At 46.9% G+C, this 24,390-nt stretch overlaps 2 pseudogenes; both read left to right on the top strand.

The window, feature by feature from the left end:
• Positions 1 to 12,944: 12,944 nt before the first annotated feature.
• LOC149362139 (very long chain fatty acid elongase 1 pseudogene) lies at positions 12,945 to 13,712 on the top strand (annotated as a pseudogene).
• A 5,323-nt stretch (positions 13,713 to 19,035) lies between these two features.
• LOC149362138 (very long chain fatty acid elongase 4 pseudogene) lies at positions 19,036 to 21,259 on the top strand (annotated as a pseudogene).
• Positions 21,260 to 24,390: the final 3,131 nt, after the last annotated feature.

The raw sequence follows: 24,390 nt of genomic DNA, 5'->3' as shown, positions 1-24,390 counted from the left end.
ACAGGCTCAGGCAACAATATAGGCGTGCATTCCAAAAATTGTCCTTAAAAAAAACTCTTCAGATTGCCTGGACAGCACTCTTGTCCTTAAGAAATACTAAACCAAAAAAATCAATGGAAGTCCTCTGAGCGCTAATTATTCACCGGAGACATTACAGCGGCGTCAACAAGCCATGGCAAGGGTGCTGGAATAAAATTAGGGTAAATAGGCAAACAAACAAAACTAGAATACGATAACGGAACTCTGACAGTGTACTGTGCAATGTCAGTGCACGTTAAAGAACCCCAGGTGGTCGAAATTTCCGGAGCACTTCACTACGGCATCCGTCACAGCCTGAGTCGCTTTGGGACGTTAAACCCCAATAAACCAAACAGAACTGTGACAAGAAGAAAGAAAAAGGAAACAATGATGTCAGGAAATTTTAAAAACAAGTGCACAGTGCATGACAGTTTTACCCAAGACACTGAAATTATACTGGTCATGAATGCTCAGAACTTAAGAAAGTAACAAAGTAACTCAAAAACTAAAGAACAAAAGCGAAAATATTGCGCAGTCATCGTGACAAAGGCACACAGACGGCACCAAAAAAAATCATGAGAGAGAAAATAAACTCATTACACAACAAAAGAGCCCAATCACATTACAAAGCACCTAAAAAAGCGAGAAATGCTGATGGGAATGATGATAAATCGGTTAACGCGGCGATATTAGGCTGCAACTCATTACATTCGTTTACTGATAAATTTAGCGGTGCATTTTGGTACTTCTTGTACGCGTGAACATTGGGCAGACCGTTTGTGTGGCCTATGCGAGATGCAGCGTGAGGAGCAGGAAGAAGATGGGAGCGGGTGAATTCCGATATCATAAGGTGGTCGAAATTTCCGGAGCCCTCCACTACGGCGTCTCTCATAGCCTTAGTCGCTTTGGGACGTTAAACCCCATAAACCAAACCAAACCATAATATAAGGTATCAAAAAATGATAATGGGCAAATTTCCTCCAGCTCGCAAGAGAAGTAACAATACTCTTTGAAATCGTGACCATGATGATGAAATCAACATTGCTTGTTTTGTTCTGAACAGATTCGAGAAGACTCGAAAGGAAGTCCTGATGAGGATGCCATGAAATAAAGCATATTTTAAGGATGGCTTGATCAATGAAGTGTAAGCTTGATATCTTGTGGTAGAATTTGCAAGGTGTAAACGCCGTCTTAGCATGCCAAGTTTCCTGAATGCCTCACTGGTAATGTGATCTATGTGATTATTCCATGAAAGTTTAGAATGCAAATGAACTAGATATTGTATGCAAGAGACAGATTCAACACTTCTATTGTTTACTGTGCAAATGGCACATAACGGTCCAGGAGCAGGAGAGAATAAGATGCGTTTAGTTTTTCTGCATTAATTTCCATTCATCATTAACGCACCATTCAGTTAGTTTGTTTAAATCAGATTGAAGCTCGTAAGCATCGTTGGTGTTAGCACGCAGACGTCTGAGAAAAGATGAATTGATGAGACGATGTTGTCTGCTATGTCATATATATTGTAACGTACTACTTGCTGACGAAGGGGGCTTTAATACCAAGTGCGAAGACACAAGGCCACGCAAGCTGGGGCAGCAAAGGCGACAGATTCCACACGGCGCGAGCCCTACTTCGTCGTCGTCAGCTATGCGCCACCTGGCAATGCTAGGTGGCATTATTCCCCCCTTGTGAAAAAGAAGAGCGCTGTCGACATAACAAAAAATAAACAAAAAACGAGCAAAGTTCCGCAACTGAAGCGTTCCAAGACATCAACATGTTTGCGTTCCCGGGTATAGTACGGCTTAAGCCGCACAACGCGCACAATGTCAGAGCTGGGCTGTCGGCGTCGGGGAGGCGCAACACCGTCCGGAACTACTTCATAGTTAACGTCACTCACACGCCATACCACTCTGTAAGGGCCAAAATAGCGGCAGAGCAGTTTCTCGCACAAGCCTTGGCGACGGACAGGAGTCCATACCTAGACTTGGCCACCGGGTTTGTAGTCAACCTGTCGGTGGCGAAGGTTGTAACGGCGCGCATCGGTGCTCTGCTGTTGCCCGATGTGCACGCGGACCAGCTGACGGGCTTCTTCAGCACGTTGGGTAAATTGTTGAGCGTCTGGGTCGACTAGGTCATCCTCTGGGCACGGGAGCACGGCATCAAGCATGCTCTGGACTTCACGTCCGTACACAAGGCGGAACGGTGTAAAGCGCGTAGTTTCCTGCAGGGCGGTGTTGTAGGCGACGGTGACATGCGGCAGGACCTCATCCCAAGTTTTGTGTTGGACTTCTACGTACATGGACAACATGTCCGCAAGGGTCCTGTTCAATCGTTCGGTCAAGCCATTGCTCTGCGGATGGTAGGCCGTGGTCTTGCGGTGCGTTGTGCAGCTCAGCCGAAAGATGTAGTCGATTAGCTGCGCTGTAAACGCCATCCCTCTGTCTGGCGCCATGTCGCAGGACGATGTTGTGCATGAAAAACTCTGCGACTTCTGAAGCTGTGCCACGAGGGATCGCCTTGGTCTCGGCGTAGCGAGTCAAATAGTCGGTAGCAACTATGATCCACTTATTGCCGCCCTGCGACAAAGTGAAAAGGCCGAGGAGGTCCATGCCGATCTGGTCGAACGGAGCGCGAGGGGCTGTAACGGGCTTGAGAAAACCCGCCGGCTTAAGTGGTGGCGTTTTCCGGTGCTGGCATTCTCGGCAGCTTTTAACGTAGTGTTTGACATCAGCAGAAAGTCCAGGCCAGTAGTACATGTTCCGCACTCTGGTGAGCGTACGTGAAAAGCCCAAATAGCCAGGCGTGGGCTCATCGTGGCAGGCGAAAAGAACGTCAGCTCGGAGATCGGGTGGAATGACGAGAAGGTAAGGTCTATCGTTGCCTCTCGAGTTCTTCTTGTACAAGATACCTTGCCGCAAACAGAAGGATCCAAGACGTCAAGAGAAGTGGCAAGGTATAGCCGTATCGCTACCTTCAAGGGCGTCAATGAGAGGGCGAAGGTCCGAGTCCGCCCTCTGCCGAGTCAGTAGGTCGTAGGCGGTGAGAGTACCAAGGAAGACGCTGTCGTCATCGGGCGCTGCGTCGCCAGGATCAACTGGTGCACGCGACAGTGTGTCGGCGTCTTCGTGTCTGCGGCCGGACTTGTAGACAATAGTAATCTCAGAATCCTGGAGCCGTAAGCTCCTGCGTGCCAGGCGTCCAGATGAGTCTCGCAAATTTGCCAGCCAGCATAGGCAGTGGTGATCGGTTACGAGCTTGAATAGGCGGCCGTATAGATAAGGGCGAAACTTCATGGTGGCCCACACGACCGCAAGACATTCTTTTTCAGATGTGGAGTAATTGCTCTCGGCGCGGGAGAGAGTACGGCTAGCATAGGCGATAACCCACTCAAGGCACTCTTGGTGTTGAACAAGGACAGCGCCAAGACCGATGTTACTGGCGTCGGTGTCGACCTCGGTATCGGCATCTTCGTCGAATTGCGCAAGAATGGGAGGTGTTTGAAGGCGCTGGCGGAGCGTAGAGAAAGCGGTCTGTTGCTCAGTGGTCCAGACAAAGGAGGTGGTATTCCTGGTGAGGCGCGTCAATAGCTCGGCAATTGTAGAAAAGTCTGCAATAAAGCACCGATAATACGCACAGAGACCCAGGAAGCGCTGGACAGCTTTCTTGTCAGTTGGAACGGGAAAAACGCGCGACGGCGGCAGTCTTTTCGGGGTCCGGCCGCACTCCCTCAGCGCTCAGAACGTGACCCAGAAATCTGAGCTCTTCGTGACCGAAATGACACTTCTGGGACTTCAGGGTAAGGTCAGCCGAGCGGAGAGCGTCGAGGACAGCCCGCAGGTGCTGGAGATGTTGATCAATCGTTTCCGAAAAAACGACGACGTCGTCCAACTAAACAAGACAGCTTTGCTACTTGAGGCCTGTGAGGACGGTGTCCATCATCCTTTGAAACGTAGCCGGGGCGGATCACAAGACGAAAGGAATCACTTTGAATTCATAGAGGCCATCGAGAAGAACAGGTATGTCCAAAGAAACGGGGCTGTCTAGGTCGGATAACGGTGCCATCTGTTCACGGTCACAGCTTAGCGGCGGCGACGGGAGCTCTTCAGCGCAGCGACTCCCAGCGACCTCGCCCCCGAAGGTCGCTGGTCTCAGTTTTCCCGGCGAGGGCTGGGCGAGCGACCCTGTGCTGCTCGCGAGGAGCTGTGGGGGTTCGGGGAAGAGCGCCTGGGAGACGATGAGCGTGGCTGACGCGGCGCGCGGGCTGAAATTCGCTGTTTCGCTAGGAAGTCTTCACTGGCAGGGGGCCGATGGCCAAGCCGGGGTCTGGGCGAATCGGCTCGAAAGCCCTGCAGACCGAGTGCCGATAAGAGCAATGACGGTAGAGATGACCTGGTTCTCCGCAGTGAAAGCAGAGTGGCCGGTTTTCAGGTGTGCGCCAGACATCGGCCTTCCGCAAGGGCGCTCGGCGACCGTCGAAATGCTGCACTGGTGGCACTGAGGACCGCGGCTCAGAAGGCGTTACCAGAAACGGTGGCGGCGAAATCGCAGCCGGGCACATCGCAATTTCAGCATAGGTGGGGCGGTGGCAGTCTCCTGGTAGATGAGGTGTTCCTACAGCAGGAGCCCTGAACGCCTGTTGCACCTCCTCGTGAACAAGAGCAGAAATCGAACTTAGCGCAGGCTGCGAAGGGCTGCAAAATTTCAGGACCTCTTCCCGCACGATGGAGCGAATCAGTTCGCGCAGATCGTCAGGATAGCACCCGGAGGTAGCGAAGGATGCGGTGACAGCAGCAGCCTTCACGGGCCAGTTGTAGGTCGCAGAACGTTGTTGCAGCACCTTTTTCCATCGTTTTGACCTCTGTAAGGAATGCAGCAACAGTCGATGGTGGGCTGCGCACGAGGCCTGCGAAAAGCTGCTCTTTGACGCCACGCATCAAATGCCGGACTTTCTTTTCTTCGGGCATGGCCGAGTCAGCTCTTCTGAAGAGGCACGTCATGTCCTCGACGTACATCTGAACACTTTTGTTCGGCAGCTGGATGCGAGATTGTAGTGCACGCTCAGCTCGTTCGCGGCGATGCACGATTGTGTAGGCCTCCATTACCCGACGATGGAACTCATGCCACGATATTAAAACGACCTCTCGGTTTTCAAACCAGGTGCGAGCGCCATCCTCGAGGCTTAAGTAAACGTTTCGGAGTTTGTCTCCGTCATCCCATTGGTTAAACGCAGCTACGCGTTCAAAGTGAGGAAGCCAGTCCTCCATATCCTGAAAAAGTTCCCACGGAACGTCTTGGGAATCCACGGAGGCTGCAAGGTGTACTGGGATGACGCGGCAGCGGCGGTTTGCAGAGGAGGAGGAGCGGCTGTCGCCATGGCGCAGCTCTCTAATGGTCCAACCTCCGAAGGCAGTCCATGGATCCTCCGACTGAGGCGATGTACCGGGGTGTCAAGCGGTACAGGGCTGGCGCGACGGCTGCCTTGAGGGGTCTCTTGCATGAGCTCACGGGTACCCAGCACCTCCACCAGACTGTAACGTACTTGTTGACGAAGGGGACTTTAATACCAAGTGCGGAGACAGAAAAGGCCACGCAAGCTGGGACGGTAAAGGCGACAGATTCCACACGGCGCGAACCCTACTTCGTCGTCGTCATTTATGCGCTACCTGGCAAGGCTAGGTGGCAATATAAATTAAAAAGAGCAAAGGCCTGAAAACTGTCCCTTGTGGGGCGCCTAATTGCACACGTGCAGGGTTAGAGATGCAGCCGCTTATCTTATCAGATTGGAACCGTTCAGTCAGGAATTCGACGATCCATGTGGTGGTTCTATCATCAAGCTGTAGACATTTCATTTTTAGCAGAAATCTTTTCTGAGGCACACGTTCAAATCCTTGAGAAAAATCGACAAAAAATGCGTCTGTATCACCGGACATGTTCAGTGAGGAATGAAGGTCAGTAACGAATTCAAATAACTCGGTTTGGCAAGATATTTTATGCCGGAAACTGTGCTGTGTTTCGAGAGGCACATTATTTGGGTTTAAATGGTTCATAATGTAAGTAAATAGGATGTGCTCAAATAATCTGGAGCGTGTTGATGTCAGAGAAATCGGTCTGTAGTTGGTAGGGTCAGAATGGTCTCCTGTTTTAAATATGAATATGATATGAGCAATCTTTCAGACATCTGGGACGCATCCTGAGTCAAGCTAATGGTGAAATAGCAGCACCAAAAGGAAAGAGGATTCATGACATGTTAATTTGAGAAGTTTAGAGGTGATGCCATCGGGGCCTGGACTGGTTGAAAGTGGAAGTCTATCTATCGTCTTTACCACGCCGTCTGCGCGGATTACGATAGGCGAGAAGTTGAATTGAGGACAGACACTACCTGGTCCCACTTGGGATTCATTGAGCGCCAGAAGTTTTTAGGACTGCTATCCAGCAAATTTCAGACGGTGTTGCTAAAATGCTTTCCTTTAGATTCTAGAACTGCAGCTGCAGTTAGGTCGGAAAGGTTACTATATCTTTCCCAGTCAGTGGGTGAGTTGGTCAAGGGGCTTTCATGTATGCCCTCTTCTTTCTATTCGGGATTCTTTAGACATCATGTGTGAACCATGCATCACTCGATCTCGCGTTAACAGTGAATTTCGGAATGCTGGTGTCTTCAACGTCTTTGAGTATATCGCGTACCAGACACCAGTTCTCGTCGGAGATTCGCATTTGATAAGTGTCTGCACGCTTGCGCGAAGCACCTAAAATGATTGCACCTTCTGTATCGGGGTTATCTATAACATTTTGCGTTTTGTTGTTCTGATGCCTTTCCAGCTGCATATATTTCGCTTCCAGCGTAATAAAAAAAAACGAGTTTGTAGTCAGCGTGCTGTGCCGTCGTGTTTCTTCTCATCCCCTGTTTCTGCGCTGTTTTTCCTTCTTAAGCAATAAAGTATAAAAATAAAGTGAATTTTCTTGTTCATAAACTTCTGAGCCAACATACCTGTCCTGTTTCAAAGGCCTACATTATGTAGTATTATGTAGTAGCGCACAATACAACGAAGCTATCAGACTATTATGGACTGAACTCGCTCTCTGGGAGCTTCCTTGGCTGTGCTGTATACTCTGTCAGCCGGTTAGTCAGTTCTCTATTTCCCAACATTTTTTGTCTGTACTACTAAAGCACTCTGTTCCGCTAATAAGAAATCCGGTTGTGAGACGCGGCGCTTTCGGCGCACGATGAATGTTAACAAAGTTTTTATAAAATCTATGTTACAAGTAACTGTTTCGCTCACAAGAAGTATGGCTTAGAGAGACTCTCAGTTCCCAAGCAGAGTTTAAGTTGGTCAGTTCGTCAATATTACTCTCACGTCTACCTCTACAGACACTGGCTTGGCACTAAGGTGATGTTCCTAATGAAACGGAAGAGACCACTTCCGCGGGATATATTACCGTGATATCAAAATTATGTAAACGAGGTTGCAAGCCTCCACGAGGGCGAAACATGCAACGCCTGACTGACAGCCAGAACCCCCAAAGCAGACTGGTGGGATGAAGAATTATTATGAAGAAAACTAACGTAATGTTTAACAAAATAAGAAAACTGGAATTTCTGAAAGTTGGTTGCAGTATGATTTTGAAGGAATTTCGCAGCGGTAAGTAGATTGGGATACGAAAATGCGCATCATACAAACGTTAAAGTTCAGTTGAATATTTCTTGAACAGAGAGCAGCAAGCGCGATAGCAGCATTTCACTTCATTTTTATTTCCTTAAAGACCTCTTTACTCAAGTTACCTGCTATATTCTGTTTTTATAATTGCATACGGCGGCAACTATGATCAAGTGAGACGGGTATTAGAAAACTACATTGAATCATTTGTGTATCGCAGCATTAGGTCCAACGCAACTGATTAATGGTTGCTTTTCAACCATAAGCTCCTGCTTCTTGCTCAGCAGCATATTATGTACACCATTCCTGAAACAGTACTAAGAGATATTAAGAAATTTTTTACGAATAATATCAGATCGAAACTGTGAATTTAAACGAGACTTGCGAAGTCTAGATAAGCAGCTATATAAACTTCTAGAGAATTTGGGTGATGAAATTATATCTAAAACCAAAACGCCCAAGAAAAATAATTTTCCAGGCTTGTATGAAAGGTTAAGAAAAATCCTGATGAGTTTTAAAGTGGGTCCAGTAAAACCGAGAGGACGATGGTCACGATTACTTTCAATAAAACGCAGTACATAATGACATCTGCAAGGAAAACATCTTTAATGATTACTTCGAATCGATTTTTTTTTCCAAGGACTCCACCTAGCCAACTGCCCGTTTCCTCAAGAATGTATTTTTGAACCCATTCCTCATGTTTGAATTGAGAGCTTTGGAATATTCAGCTTACTGGAAAAGCTAGAATTCAATTCAGTTTCAGGCCCTGACAGTATTCTGGACTTACGCAAATGCTTGCGAATATCTTGCCGCAACATTTAACGTATCTCTTAGCAGTTTTGATTTACGGGAAGACTGGAAGATGAGTCACGTTGTACTTTTCATAAGGTTGGGTTCTGGAGCCAAGTGATAAACTACAAAAAGATAGCTCTCTTTATAGTGCAGAATATAGCCAACGCGTGCATATAACCTTCGTGGATTACGAGAAACCATTTGCCCCAGTCGAAACCTCAACAGTCATGCCGGCATTGCGTAATCAGTGTGTAGAACAGGCTTGTGCAAAAAATAGCGGAGGATATCTATAACGACCACGCAGTTAACATAGTCCTCCATAAAATCAGCCATAAAATTCCAATAAGGAAGTGTTTCAGGCAGGGAGACACGATCTCGCCAATGATAATCACTGCCTGTTCACGGGAGGTATTCAGAAGTCTGGATTAGGAACAGTTGGGTATAGAGTTATTGAGGATACCTCAGTAATCTGCGATTCGCTGATGACATTGCATTCCTAAGTCACTGAGGAGATGAACTACAAAGCATTATTAATGAGTTTGATAGGCAGAGCAGAACAGTGGGTCTAGAAAATGGCTGGCGGTTTAGCGTTGCTAAGAACGAAATATTGTGCGAAAGCAGAGCTTTTTACAGGCGGACAACACCGCCAAGTACCTGAAAGCGCAATTGATGTGTCCACTGACCCAGGGAGCCAGTTAAGGACGTCCTCAACTTTTCCATCGTCAATGCCAATTTACCCAATGTATGCGGATGGCCTGAACTTAGTGCCGCATTTCTGCAGCGATGTTTTCAACTCCAACGCGCATTGCCCTAGTGACGTATTTATGCCAAAATGTTGCCCACGCTAACGCATGCAGCCCACATCTCTCTGTCACTACCACCACATAGCTCAAACCATGAATATTAGAAGAGGGCAAATACGGGCTGCTTGGTACATGTTTTACGAATTGGAAAAACAGCGCAATCAAAGACGAGACACAAGAGAAGGACAAAACACCAGCGCTGACTAACAACCAAATGGTTTATTGCTACAGGCAAGGCAGCATATATATGAAATGGCACGAGTAAAAACTCAAAATGAGGATGGAAGCAAAAAAGGCTGCCAGAAGAAGCATAAGCGGAAGTTCGTTCAGTGTCGTGTTGGTGTCGTTTACAAGATCCCGACCTCTTGCGGCAGTTTCTACATCGGTGAGACGGGACGATGCATCAACGATAGACTGCGCGAACATGCAAAAGATATAGAGAACAAGTCTCGCAGAAACCACCTTGCTGTGCACTGTGCTGAGTGTGAAGATTGCGAAGCGCACCTCAATCGGACCACTATCATCGCCCGTTATAAAGATGAGACCACAAGGCTAATTTCGGAGGCTTGCCATATCAGAAAGCTCGGTAACACCTGTATCAGCAGCCCATCCATAAATCTACTCTCAAAGGAACTTGCGTATCTTAATCAGTGACGTGCCTTTTTTTTAGTCAAGTTGTGTGGTTGTGCGGTATCTTTCTCTCATGCTTATTTTGAGTTTTTACTCGTGCCATTTCATATATATGCTGCCTTGCCTGTAGCAATAAACCATTTGGTTGTTAGTCAGCGCTGGTGTTTTGTCCTTCTCTTGTGTCTCGTCTTTGATTGCGCTGTTTTTCCAATTCGTAAACCATGAATATTAGTTTGTAAGCAGTATTAGTTGATGAAGAGGGCGATGAGCAATGCACAGCATGAGAGTGTACTGCAGTTTAACACGAGGCGTGTTCGGCTGTGGTGATAGCCTAGTGCTAATCCGTTCGCCCCGCAGCGGGTTCGAATCTACGCCGCGGATATTTATTTGATTTATCTTATTTATTTATTTCACTTGGCACAAACTCACGGACATTACAAGATCTTGGTCGAGGTTTACCCGTCGCAACAGTGTTTTCGTACTAAAATTAATATGCGCAAGGGAACAGCAGTTCACGATTGGTAGCTAGGTGCTCGAAATGGTAAGGGAATACGTCTACATAGGGTAGGTAGTGACCGCTGATTGGGCTATGAGAGGGAAATAACTAGAAGAATATGAAGGGTGGAGCGCGTTTGGCAGGTTGTTTCAGATCGTAAATTTAAGTTTACTAGTATGCCTCACGAGAAAAGCGTATAGCTGCTGCACCTTACAGGTACTTACCTATGGGGCAGAAACGTCGAGGCTAATGAAGAGGGTTCAGCTTAAGTTAAGGACAACGCAGCGAGCTTTGGAAAGAAAAACAATAGGCGTAACGTCAAGAGATCGGAAGCTGGCGGAGTGGGTGAGGTAACAAACGTGGGTTAATCATGTCAAAATCAAGAGGAAGAAATGCGCTTGAGCAGGGCATGTCGGCTGTGTCGGCTCTCCTTAGCGGAATGCGGACATTCTTCCCCTATGGCGGGTAGATCAATTAACACTTTTAGTGAAGCTTTGCCGCAGTTAACGCCAGTGTGTTCTAGCAGCCACTGTAAAGCGATCTCTTGACCTTTTTCAAGTACTCGGTGTTGCGTACGTGTGAGATCTGGGACCAGTTGTTCGTGACCTCCATGGCGTAAAGTTGTTTTCAAGCACAACATGGGAACTTTGGAAGAGGACGAACAGAATAAATGTTATTAATGAGAAAGCATTTCTATGTCGACTGTGTCGTGTCACCAAAACGTGCCAGCAAAACGTGTCCGCAGCAGTTGTGACGTTCTCAAAACAGGTAGCATCAAACGAATGATTGTGATCGATAGAGGACGGTGTGAGGATGATGCGCGAAATGAAAATTATCACCAAGATGATTAGATAATTAATTACAGCCAATAATTAAAACCAACATGTTGTAATAGCGCAGACGGCAAACACAGCACAGAATTGTACAAAATGAGTGAAAAAATAAAACTTCTAAATGAATTCAAACGTATATGGTGAATGAAATCTAAAGTAATCAATTAAAAATACTTTTGATGTGGAGTAATAAGTTAATTAATTAGAAGCAAAATCAATGGAGGGTTGAATCGTTTGGACGGGTATGTAGTAAGTGGACGGAAAAGCAATTAAGGCGCCGAATTTGAACAAAAAATGGTTAATAAATCATCGACCGATGAGATTCAAAAATCAATAATTAATCAATTGGTTAATAAATAATCAGTTTACCGATAGTCCGTCGTTCGACAGAAAATTAATAATTTCACAGATAATTAATCATTTCACCCGTAATGAATAATTCTACCGATGATAGATCATTTGACCGATAAGTAATCACTTGGTAGATAATCAATCCATCTATAATTAATCAATTGGTCGATAATTGATCAATGCGCTTACCATGACGTCGCGTGGTGTCACTATGACGCCAGAGGAGAATGCCCCCCGCGGTGTCTCGGTGAGCCGCCACGAATGATAACATGCACGCCTTCATGAATTGTGACGTCGGAGGCAATTCAAAAAGAATCAAAGAGGGGTCAAAGAGGGATGACGAGTGCCGAGGAGGCGAAATTGCTTTCGCATTCCTCCAATGCGTGTGGGCGTAGTGATTTCTAACTTTTTAATTCCAAAGATAAAAACCTCCCCGACAGAACTCCGGAAAATAGAGCCGATCTTTTGACGTAGACGTTCCAGTGACAGCAGCAAGCTGCGCACAATGAAATTCCCCTACGGTGAATTAGAAATGGGACATACTCTATCGATGTTTCTTGCAAGAAAAGAGCGAATCGTAACGCAGGTTGTCTCGAAGTTCCTTAGTGCAGCTGCAGGCTTCTCGAAAAGTTGTTTAGAACAAGTGTTTTTCTGCCGCTTTTTATGTCGTCCTGACTTCTTCTTTGCCTGAAATGTCTGAAGTTCCCTTCCACACGCGACTTGTGCCTGCACTCTTTACAGACGGATCTATTTACTACAAGCTTGAGCTACTACTATGTCCGTGATTATCAGTATTACTGTAATTATGTTTACTTTTTTCGGTGCGCACAATACTGTACTCATGTGCGGGACAAGGGTGGAGAAATTATTCCGCTATCAGAAAGTTGGCTGAAATAACAGCGTAGGTGCTGCAGCTGTGAACAAGCGCTCTGCACGGTGTTCCGGGAATGCTGATCAACTACCGTCCCAAGCGGTTTACGAAAGAAATAGGGGAAAAGCTCACGAGGGGAAACAACTACGAACAGCAGCTGGCATTCCATTGAAAACCTTGTTTACGGTCCCATAGAGCAATAAACAAGGCCTTTTGCAGCGCATTATAAATAAGACCTGCAGGATGCCGCACAGGTGGAACTCACAATGTACGCGGAGGTGTGCTTCCGAGAGCAAAATTCCACGGGCCTAGTCCCGCGCGAGCTCCGCGCTGAGTTGCAAGGACGACAAAGCAGAGTGGTGAGTAAGGAAGGATCGGGCGAGACCCGTCTGTGTAATTACAAATCATTCTTGGCTTCATCTCTGTTTCCTGCACGGTTGCGCTGTATCGCGACAATATCCTGCAGTAGCCTTGCAGTAGCCCTCCACTCCATCTATGCTGTTCTCGGGAGGCGACTCGCGGGTGCGGGACTGGCCTTTGATGGGATCTCCCATGGCCATTGTGACCATCATAGCCAGTTACCTTTACTTCTCTCTGCTTCTTGGACCGACACTCATGAAGAAGCGCAAGCCCTTCACCATACGCCCGCTCGTCGTGGCGTACGACGTCATCATGGTGCTTCTAAGCGTGTACTTTTTCTGCGTCATGCTCCAGCTGACCTACCTACGTGACGAAAGCAAAGTGCCGCGATACAGTGTCTTCTGCCAGGGCACCGATCCCACGCTAGACGCGATGCCAGTGCTGTACCACGGATGGCTCTACATGCTGCTGAAGATTGCTGAGCTGCTGGACACAGTTTTCTTCGTGCTGCTCAAGAAGAACGACCACGTCAGCTTTCTGCACCTGCTGCATCACACTGTGGCGCTCTCAACCGTGTGGTATGACGTAAACAACGGAATTACGGGCCAAGCTATCAGTTTCCCCATCCTCAACGCGGCCGTCCACGTGGTAATGTACACCTACTACGGCCTATCCTCACTCGGGCCCTCTGTGAGGCCTAACCTGTGGTGGAAGAAGTATGTCACCCTGCTCCAGATTGTCCAATTCATCATGCTCATGGTACACGCTGGAATTCCTCTCTTTTACGAGTGTGGGTTTCCACGAGGCATCGCCTATCTCGTTGTCATCGAGGCAGGAGTGTTCGCATGCCTGTTTTCAGATTTCTACTACCGCAAGTACTTGCTCGCAAGAAAGGACTGTTGAATTGGTGGGCCATTGTAGCCAAAGACTCCTCATCGTGTCGACATGTGTTGCACCTTACCTTACCGCCTTCATACCGCCCTCTGCTTTCCATACTGAAGTGTCCAATGGAAAGGTTGGTAGTCGCCTCGTCACAAACATGCCCGTTTTTTTTTTTTCAAAAATCAAACCTTATCTAATTGTTTTTATTTCCGTACACATTAGGAACATTGGCATATATCTCCCACTCCTGATGGATGCCACAAATATCCGCGCATATTCAGACGACCGGCGTAGCCCGAAAGAAATCTCGCCAGCGCGCGGCGTTAGAACAGTGGAGAAAGAAGCCCCGGAGAGCGCCTAACCTTGCATGTGTTGCTGCCCTGTTCACAGCGCTCGCCGGCGCGGCGCCAAAGGAATCACATCCTGGCGCGCCGTCGATTATTCGAGAAGGTTTGAGTAAATTCTATTCATTTCCGACGGAGAGGGCGCAGCCTTGAGCGTGATGAGCGATGCCCTCTCCTCTTCGCTCGCGCGCCGGGAGCAGTGCAATGCAAGAACTGGAAGATTCTGGAAGCCGGTCTCCGCGCCTGACCAATGGTTACGCGCGCCCGGCTGGAGAATGAAAGGAAGTTGTACTGTTAATACTGTCTGTATGTGCGCGCCTACCTTGGCGCAAAGAATGAAGAGATGCGGTGCGTGCCTATATATGAAGGGAATTGAGCGCTGTCAGCCCGAGCCGCCGTTTAAGCTTCAGACAAGAGCGCCCGCTTGACTCCCTGGTCAGCACCAGTCGCCCAGCCAGCGAGCCAGCCGCGCCTGTCTTCGGGGCGTCCCGTCGGGTTTCGGGTCCTCCGGTCGTCTAACTGTGCAGTGCCCCGTGAACAAATTGTATTCTGTTTGTTTACCTCTTCCGCGTTAAGTGCTCTTCAGATGCAATATTTCTCTTGTACTGTAGTCTCTCTGTCGTGTGTTACTTTGCACGCGTTGCATGGTATTGTAGATCACTTTGTATGTCTTATTACGAGTGATTGTAAATTCCTTTGTATCGTCTCTCTGCTGAATAAACTTTGCTTTGTTCGTGAAACTTTGGCTCCGGCCCATTCTCTCGCTTGCGACCGACGAAAGCTGACCACCAAACGACCATCCACATTGTCACTTGACAGCTGGTTTCTGGCTTAGCTTGCCACGCTGAGTCGAGGGCATCTCCTTTGAGACTGAAACCGCTACCCCCCCATGCTCTAATGGTGCTTGCGAGTGCACGCAATAGGTGCGCGAAAAGGTGACAATGGATTTGACTGAGCGAATGGGGACATGTCGCCGTATATTCCATGCGCCCTGATAGAACATCAGACTTCGGACAAATTTACCAGTGAGAGAAATAAACTTGATTTTATTCTTAACTGTGTAACAAGAGGTCAAGAAAATATTGTAGCTCTATGAGAAAGGAGTGACTCTTGGTAATGAAAGATAACAAAGCGCCTACTATAGCGCCGTTGATCAAGCCTTATGTAATTCCATCTCCAATCACTGTGTCAGCATTTCCTTTTGTTTCTGTTGGTGAAGGTTCATACTTAAAACAGCGCGAAAGACGGGACAAAAGGAGGACACAACGCAAGCGCTGACTGACAACTGGCGGTTTTTTATTCCAAGAAGCGCAGGAATATATAGTATATAGGTTCAAAAAGATGAACAAAATGCACAAAATCAACATAGTAATAAGCAAGATTTGCTGCACAACGCAACATTAGAGGGAAAAGGGACGTGCCCGGCTGGGCTGCTAGGATGGTCTCAAGAGAACAACCGGAAACTGCAAAAGCTACAAAAACTAACAACAAAAAGAATATAACAAGAGTAAACAGTTCACAACAAGAAAAGTGTATGAGAGAGCTAAAACCTAGCGGCAGGGCACGCGTTCTTTGAGTTTGATCTCAGCTATAGCTGTCGTAAGAACACGATTTAAGGAAAACCTAGCTTCTGAGAGGCACAAGCACTTGGCAGTGCCAGTAATAATATCGTTGTATTTGCTTTTAAGGTAAATTAGAACCAGCGCGCCATCAATATAACAGGGATTATGGCCAAAAAGCCCCGTCTTCCGCCTTGTGCCTTGCCTCCTCGCATATGCATTTCAGCACCTAAGGCTGTGTTGAGATCATAACTGAAAACGAAGTGGAACTCGCTTACACTAACGGATAGGAATATAAATTCTACCATACTCCCTTTTTTGTCAAGTGTAAGTTCCAGAGCTAAGAGGCACGCAGTACTGTTTTACAAAAGTGTGCACTGGGAACGGCACACAAAAGGCAGGCAACGCAGCGCGCGAACATCCACTGTTAATTGCTAGTGGGTTTTCCTTTACATACGCACGCATCAGTATTAACGCAAGGAAATAAAAACAGGACTCGAAAATAAAAACGGAACACCATCATAAGAACGAAATCTAGCAAGCCCATTCATGAATCCAACTTATGAAATCTTTTTTTTTTTTTACTGTTAAGCCCTTCAAAAAGCGAGTGGATCGGAGGGGAGTCCAAGCTCTTCTCGATCTCTATGCTGCTTACATTGCGAAACAAAAAGAAATCTTTGAAAAAATTGCCACAAAACTCCAAAAAGAGCGGGGGTTGTAAGAATCGGTGAGAAGTGTTTCATAAGTTACGAGACAAAAGAAAAAGAACTGCTATTGCCGGCAACAACAAATCGCGCAACTCAAGGCAAGACGTTATTTATGAAGACGAGCTGGAAAAAATTGGATGGTTGTTGAACCCGATGTTTTAATAGCTGGCATTATTTCAAGGAGGTCTCGCATTTAGCCCTCAAGTTTAAGCTACTGACAGACAAGAGGCCCCAAATTCTCGGCAACAAGAAGACTCGGCTGCTGAAAAAGGAAGAAACAGGCCTTGTACAGCAAGGATGAGGGACATGGATTTATTTCTTCAAAAATTGAAGTAGAAGAGCAGAAGGCAAAAACAAAAAGCCTGCAGAGAGAGAAGCAGCTAGAAAAGTAGAAAGAGGGAAGAAAAGGGTGCTGAAAGAAGAAAGAAGAGAGTGAATGAACAGAGAAAAAATGAAGCTCCTTCGCGAGACATTTGCTTTACGAAATGAGGAAGATTGGTTTATTGGGGTTTAACATCCCAAAGCAACTCAGGCTATGAGAGACGCCGTAGTGAAGGGCTCCGGAAATTTCGACCACCTTTGGTTCTTTAGCGTGCACTGACATCGCACAGTAAACGGGCCTCAAGAATTTCGCCTCCATCGAAATTCAGCCGCCGCGGGCAGTATCGAACCCGCGTCTTTCGGGCCAGTAGCCGAGCGCCGTAACCACTGAGACACCGCGGCGGGGAGTAACTTCATAAAACCTTTACCAAGAGACATGTGAAAAGTTTTTTTTCCCCTTATTTAGAGCCTCTCGCTTCAGCTGAGTTTCTGTCGCCGTCAGTAGGCCGCAGCCCCCACTTTCTTCAAGTGGGAGGATCTCCTATTCAGCATTTGATGAGTCATCATCGGTGATCGGTGGGACAGTAGTGTCACTTTGTTAATGTTAGGTTGTGCAAAACACAGCATGCCACAATTAACATGTTCATCTTGTCCACAATGAAGTAGACGTGATGTAACTGGCGGCACCTACAGTTTATATCAACAAGAGATTTTTTTTTATTTTGACAACTTTGCAGAAAACTTCATGTTGAATACCTGTATTCTTTCCCTCGGGTTCAGGTTTCTATACTTTCGGAAGGATATCAGGAGAAATTCTCCGAGCGGGTGGGCTGCGTCCCCAAGAACCTGACCCCTTCTGCACAGATGTCTGCAAGATTTTTCGGAAGTTCCGACTTTCGAAATATTCGAGAATCATGGAGCACATGCAAAATTTTTTGTTATTGTTGCGCACTGCCCATAAGGTCCTGTTGATGTAGGTCGAACAAATCTTGATAGCTGAGCAGCGGATGTTGATGTAGGACCCATCAGTGCACCCGGTGGTGCCGGGCACACCAGACGCGTGCATTAAAAAACAAAACCTTTAAGTGCAGCTTACTTCAACTGCTTACCTACCCATGGTCTTATTGTTGTGTAGAATTCTCATTGATGCTTTATTCTTAACACGTTTGGTTCGTCGTGGGCCACCGGTGGTTCACATCATTTTTTGACGCTGTGCGGCCACGAATACTGGCGCACACAATGAAGCAGTGGGACGGATTGTTGGGTGAGGTCCTCCTCTTTAGCCCTCACAATAAGATCTCACCTATGGCTTCATTATGTGAACCAGTATTCGAGGCCGCACAGCTTGGATATTTCATGTTCTAGCAAAAAAAAATAAAAACAGCAAACCCCAAGCCACAGGACCGGAACAAGACACACGCGCACACTTTAACACCGCTGAAAGAGTGTAAGAGTGTGCGTGTGCCTTCTTCTGGTGCTCTGTCTTGGTTTTTGCAGGGTTTTTTTCAGGAACAAGAATAACCATTTGGCCAGCAATTCACGCTTCTGAAGCCTAGATAAGTGACGTGACGTGCCGGTGACCCACGACGAAGTGAACCCCAAGCGACTCAAGCTATGAGGGACACCATCGCAATTACAGAGGCATAATGCATTTCACCTCCATTGAAATGTGGCTGCCAATCTGCGCACATGCATGTATTTTATATTTATGGAGCTAGTACTCATTTTAGTTACTTGAATAAGAAATGTTTGTTGTTCAGAGTGCCACGGTTTTGCACACAATGATATTTTGTTTGAATTGTGAAGTATTACTGCTGTTGCCACCTCATTTGCGCAAACTGCATACGTTAATTTCCTCATTCACAGTACACATTTTTGTGTCTACCGATAACCATTTGTTTTCTACTTTTTTCTGCCTTTAGCAGCACTGCATTGCAATTTAAGAAAACTGCCTGCTTCTTTGAACAACTTATAGGTTGTGTATCATTGTATATAATTGGTGTCTTCGTTTCACCATGCTTCTCCTTGAGCACATTTTTATCATGTGCATTGACTGCTTATCTTGAAATCTTGCACTCTTTGCTGTTAAATAATATTTTTTTGATACGCGAGATCCATCTGCTTCTGCTCTTTAATATCACCACACGTAACGCATTCTTTCACTAGGTGGTACCTGAATATTCAAGGGTATCTCAATTACAGGTACAAAGAACCGGTGTATAATATTCGGTACAGGAAGTTACAGATAGGCAGATCCTATTCTACTGTGTATGTGTTAAACTTGCCTTCCTATCTGCAGCTCACTGCAGCTCGCTGAGGTATGACCTGTTAGTTTCTTTTTGTTAGCATCGAATATGTTTGACTGCATTGGCACTGAGTAGTAGCTTTGTTTACTTTGAAGATGAATAACGCAATGTGCAGGCACCATGGTGAACATCTGCTGGTGCAGCAGAGGAAACAGGTTGTACGTCAAATAAGCAGCACTGCTGCGCACTTTTTGCAGCACGCACCGAGCTTTGGCAATGCAAGTGGTCGCGTATATACACGCATGCGGGTGAAAAGGCCACCTGTGAAACAGCGGAAACACTGGCGTTCCTGCTGGGAATACTTTGAGTTGCGTGGCAGAACTTTTTTTTTTTGTTATACGGTTATGTCACAAACAAACGTGGTTTATATTGGCTTTGCAAAAGCGGCAAAATGACCGTTGGCTGAGCTCAGTAATTGTTTCCTCCCCGTTTTATCCATAGCACTGTTAGCGAGCTGGTTCACTACCAAAGCACTTAAATTACCAAGTGCCACACGCTTTCAGGACACCCAGAGCATGCTCCTCGGCCGTTTTTGTAGGCGAACCCCCGTTGTCAGAACGAGGATACATGGGCTCTCTTAATACTCGTATTCAAACTCCAATGAACTGTCATCAGACATTTCAGCGCCCACTCGATTGCAGGCGACGCCATGCCACACATTGATATATGCGCGCGAAAAACGGCGATGCCCAATGTGCTCTACCAACATATCTGAAACCCCTAAAAACAGCCACAAAAACTCATAACATCCGGAAGTATCGACATCGCCGTTAGGAGTTCCGGCGAGATCCGACTATGGTCGGCGGATCAAGCTAGAGCGCTCCGCTGCGAAAGTAATTGCTCCAAACGACAAGCAGAATTCTAATCTTCATCGCAGAAAGAGAAACACTGCTCTTGCACGACCAGTAGGAGTCGCCATTAGTCTAATGTTCAGACAGCGGCCCGTTAGCCCGGCATATGTTTTCCCAGGCAAGCCGCAGATTGCGCTTCACAGATTTAATTTCTGGCTCGCCGAAGAGTTTAGACAATTGCATTACTCAACCTCATTTCATACTCAACCTATGATGACCCTCACCACAGCTGGATATATTTACGACGATCTGCGTTACTATACTGTCCGTGACATACAGTAAAAAACGAACCGTCAATCATTACCGCAGGCTTGCCGACGCAGGTTACAGAGCCGTGGCACGACGACAATGAAATGGAACTGGCTGGAACAACCGTGTAGATGTTTCAGCTACACAAAAGCGCTGTTAAAAGCGTTCAGGGAATGAAACAGCTTATAACTGGAGAGTTTGCTTGAAACAACAGCTAAAAAAGCTGATACAAAACAGCAGCTTTTTCTTTCATTCTATATGACACTCCTTGCAGCGCCAGACTGGATAACGCTACTTTGCCGCCCGTCGAGCAACGTCTATACCTTTCTCTGCACTGTAATAACATTATAGTGCCTCTTCGTACAGCGCTTTTTGAGTTAGCCCTCGGAATTGTGCACTGCGGAGGTCAGAAAAGAGGTATTGGAAAAACATTTTCTTATTACAGCGACCCTCCAAGTCGACTATGCTGCTATCAGGTGGCGACCCTCGTGTACGAGACTGGCCTTTGATGGGATCTCCCATGGTCATTGCGTCCATCATAGCCAGTTACCTTTACTTCTCGTTGCGCCTTGGTCCGACTCTCATGAAGAAGCGCAAGCCCTTCTCCATCCGCCCGCTCGTGGTGGCATACGACGTCATCATGGTGCATCTCAGTGTGTATTTGTTCTGCGTCATGCTCCAGCTGACCTATCTACGTGACGCAAGCAAAATGCCGCGATACAGTGTCTTCTGCCAGGGCACCGATCCCACGCATGACGCGATCCCGGTGCTGTACCACGGATGGCTGTACATGCTGGTCAAAATTGGTGAGCTGCTGGACACAATTTTCTTCGTGCTGCTCAAGAAGAATGACCACGTCAGCTTTCTGCACCTGCTGCACCACACGTTGGCGCTCTCAACCGTGTGGTATGACGTAAACAACGGAATTACGGGCCAAGCATTCAGTTTCCCCATCCTCAACGCGGCCGTCCACGTGGTAATGTACACCTACTACGGCCTATCCTCACTCGGACCTTCTGTGAGGCCTAAGCTGTGGTGGAAGAAGTATGTGACCCTGCTCCAGATTGTCCAATTCATCATGGTCATGGTACACGGTGCAATTCCCCTCTTCTACGACTGTGGCTTCCCGCGCGGCATGGCTTACCTCATTGTCTTTGAAGCAGCAATGTTCGCGGGACTGTTCTCTGACTTCTATTACCGCAAGTACCTGCTCTCACAGAAAGCTGACTAAGCTACTGTGCTACTCCGACCAAGAATTTGTTAGCGTCTTGATGGCCGCGCCACCTAGGTTATCTCCCCTCCTTTCCTCCTACTGCTTCCCTTCAGAAACGTTTTGCCACTCTGCACAACGTCCTGGTTTCGTGAAAGTAAATATATTCGTATCTCACTTGACTTCATTTTGCGGGATTTTTTTCCCCGCTATTATGACAACTACTAAGCCTTTGTGCCCAACGACGTGGTTGTAATTCTTTGCTTCTGGCTTGATCCTTTTTGTTACAGCCATAGTTCTTTCAGTAGCTCAAGCACAATACTCTGCATCATCCCTCATGATACGTAATAAAGACACGGCAGTAGGCGCTTATAGCGGTTATTTAAGCCAGCACTTTCAAAAATCCTAAAACATGATGCTGGAAATTGAAAAAAAAATGTATGTTAAGGAATAAACTGTTAGGAATGCGATATGTCAGTAATTTAAAAATCGATGCTATGTGTCGAGACAAAAGCTAACCCTTATTATTTCACGTTTTAATCATCACATTCAGTAGTGTGTGCCAACGGCGACTTAGAAGGAACCGACAGAATGAATTTATACCAGATTTTGAAGTTGAGAAAAAGTTGTTCGGTAAAGTGCTACACCAGTGAAAAATCTGATTATTTTCAAAATTCAAAATTGCAAAGCCGCAACGGATGTGGCGCTCAGGAAGCCCAGTACCAACGGAACGTCCGCTTGTGACGTCCTGAGGAGCTTATGGCGTCCGATTCGAAACTCCCTGCCCTAAAGTAGCACGACATGCCCTTTCTTTCTCTTCGTGGTTGACCGAAATGACGGCGATAAAATAAGTGATAACTATTGTTTTTTGTTTCGTCAAGCGTCGAAGCAAAAGGCAGTGATGCTAATGTAAAATGCCAAAATAGCTCCTGCGGCTTGAACTGGACGGCGTAGTCATTTCAGGGCGCCATCAGCGCACGTTCTAATATTCCGCTGTCTGCGTACCTAGAGAACGCCGTTACTCCTTCTACTTGTTCATCAAACGCTTTCTTACATGCTGCCCGGGGCCTACGCGCTTGCCGCCATGGCAGGCGTCGTCAATGCCACTTACCATGCCAAGGCCTAAGCGTCTACAACACCCGAGGAACGCAGGTTGGTAGACTTTAAGGACAATGAAGCCTTCACTACGCTAACGGAATGCCCACACCCCGCACGAATGGACCGCAGTGTCACTGCAGACACCTGCCCAGATTTAAACTTTGTGAAACATTGCCCTAATCCCACTTTAAACAGCCTCGATAAAACACACGGCAGCGACCACTGCATTATCTCCACCATGAAAGCATGCAACAAGAGCAACCGACCTTTGGGCACTGCCACCATTGTTCGCTCTGACAAATGGCGCATGGCTGCTACTACTACTCACACACAAGGTACTATATATTCGATATTGAAGACATTTTATTTAATCAAGTCGCAAAGGTAGAGCACTACATCACCACCCTCCGCACGTCTGAGACCCCCCCCCCCCCCCCCCCTGGTTACCTTAACCTACTCTACCTGTGAGAGGCTGCCTGCGGTGGCTCAGTGGCTGTGGCGCTCGAGTGCTGACGTGGGTTCGATCCCGACCGCGGCGGTCAAATTTCGATGGAGGAGAAATTCTAGATGGCCGTGTACTGTGCGATGTCAGTGCACGTTAAAGAACCCCAGGTGGTCGAAATTTCCGGAACACTTCAGTACGGCGTCCCCGAGTTGCTGTCAGAACCCCCCAAAACCAAATCTACCTATGAGAGGGGCGCCGCACTGTCAGCAAGTGCTGAAAAAAAGCAGAAACTCAATCTCAAGCTTAAAGAAGGAATTTACTGCCGCACAAGACGCGGGACAGACTACACGAATACGCTCCCTCATCTTGACTGGCGTTTCCTAAGCGATAGTCTCCGAAACCAAGTAGTTGTCGCCTAAAACCTGGAGCATTCCATCTGTCCTTACTGACGCAGCTAACCGAACGACAGAGCAGAAAGCGACACAAACCCGTGCTTTCCACGGGATCACAGGTACCGAAGAGGATCTCTTCGCCGCCCTTACCAAGAACTTACATTCGACCTGGACGATATGGTGAAAGCTGCGGCTCCCTGACCTGCTCCCGGACCTAAACTGCTCTTTCATCATCATTATCATTTATTATGCCTTAAATGCCCCTAATTGGGGTATTAGATAGGGGGGGGGGGAGATTGGTAGCATATGTATTAACGGTCAGTAATAGCGAAACGAGAACAGGCACTACAATGCAGTAATACAATATCAATACAAGGATACCATACATTGTAACAAACAAAATTCAAAAACTCCTAAAACAGTCTATATGCAGTACAATTAAGTACAATATAAAAAAAAACGCAAGACGGACCACTATCACATAGACTCGAACGAATAACAAATCATGCAAAAATCAAGCAGATGTAGTTATCTGTTGAGATAGGCAGCAAGTTTAGTCCTAAATCTGGATGATTCAGCCCTCCTCCTTTTGCTGAGTTCTCAATGCTGGGCACGAGGCGCACTTCCTTACACGTGGAAGACTAGTCGAATGCGTTTATTTTTCAGGTCTAAGAAATCCGTTCCAGTTGAACACATTCGCCCTATCTCCCTCAGTTTCGGCTTGGGAACGCTGTTCGATCAAGTCATCAGTACTCGTATTGCCCATTACGTGGAACAGGAACACCTTTTCCCGGAATATGTGTCTGGCTTCTGCGCGCACCTAGTATCTCTTTGTTCAGTTCAAATTCGTAAGTACTCCACACTCTAAACACTATCAAGTTCGCCCCATCCTGGCCTCAGGTCTTGCGGGTGTCTTCAATAACGTTACCCATAGCATTCTCTTCAATCTGAAATCCATCAACTATCGCTCCCGAACGTACAGATATATCCGAGTCTTTCTTACCAATTGGAAACCAATTCTCAACGTGCACGGACTTACTTCAGCACCTATCACACTGGGCTCTAAGGGCACACCTGAGGGCGCAGTTCTTTCACTAGAACTTTTCAGCATCGACGTGATTGACGCTCCCGCCAAACTCAACACCCGCCCTTCCCACCCCTAACACTCGGAATGCCCTCTATGCGAATGAAATCGCCATTCGGACTACCCGTGGTAA

The sequence above is a fragment of the Amblyomma mixtum genome, chromosome 2 (genome assembly GCF_055824585.1).
Source record: "Amblyomma mixtum isolate Tamu chromosome 2, ASM5582458v1, whole genome shotgun sequence".
Classification (NCBI taxonomy): Eukaryota; Metazoa; Arthropoda; class Arachnida; order Ixodida; family Ixodidae; genus Amblyomma; species Amblyomma mixtum.
The sequence above is the reverse complement of the archived record's forward strand: the minus strand, read 5'-3'. Positions and strand labels throughout refer to the sequence as shown.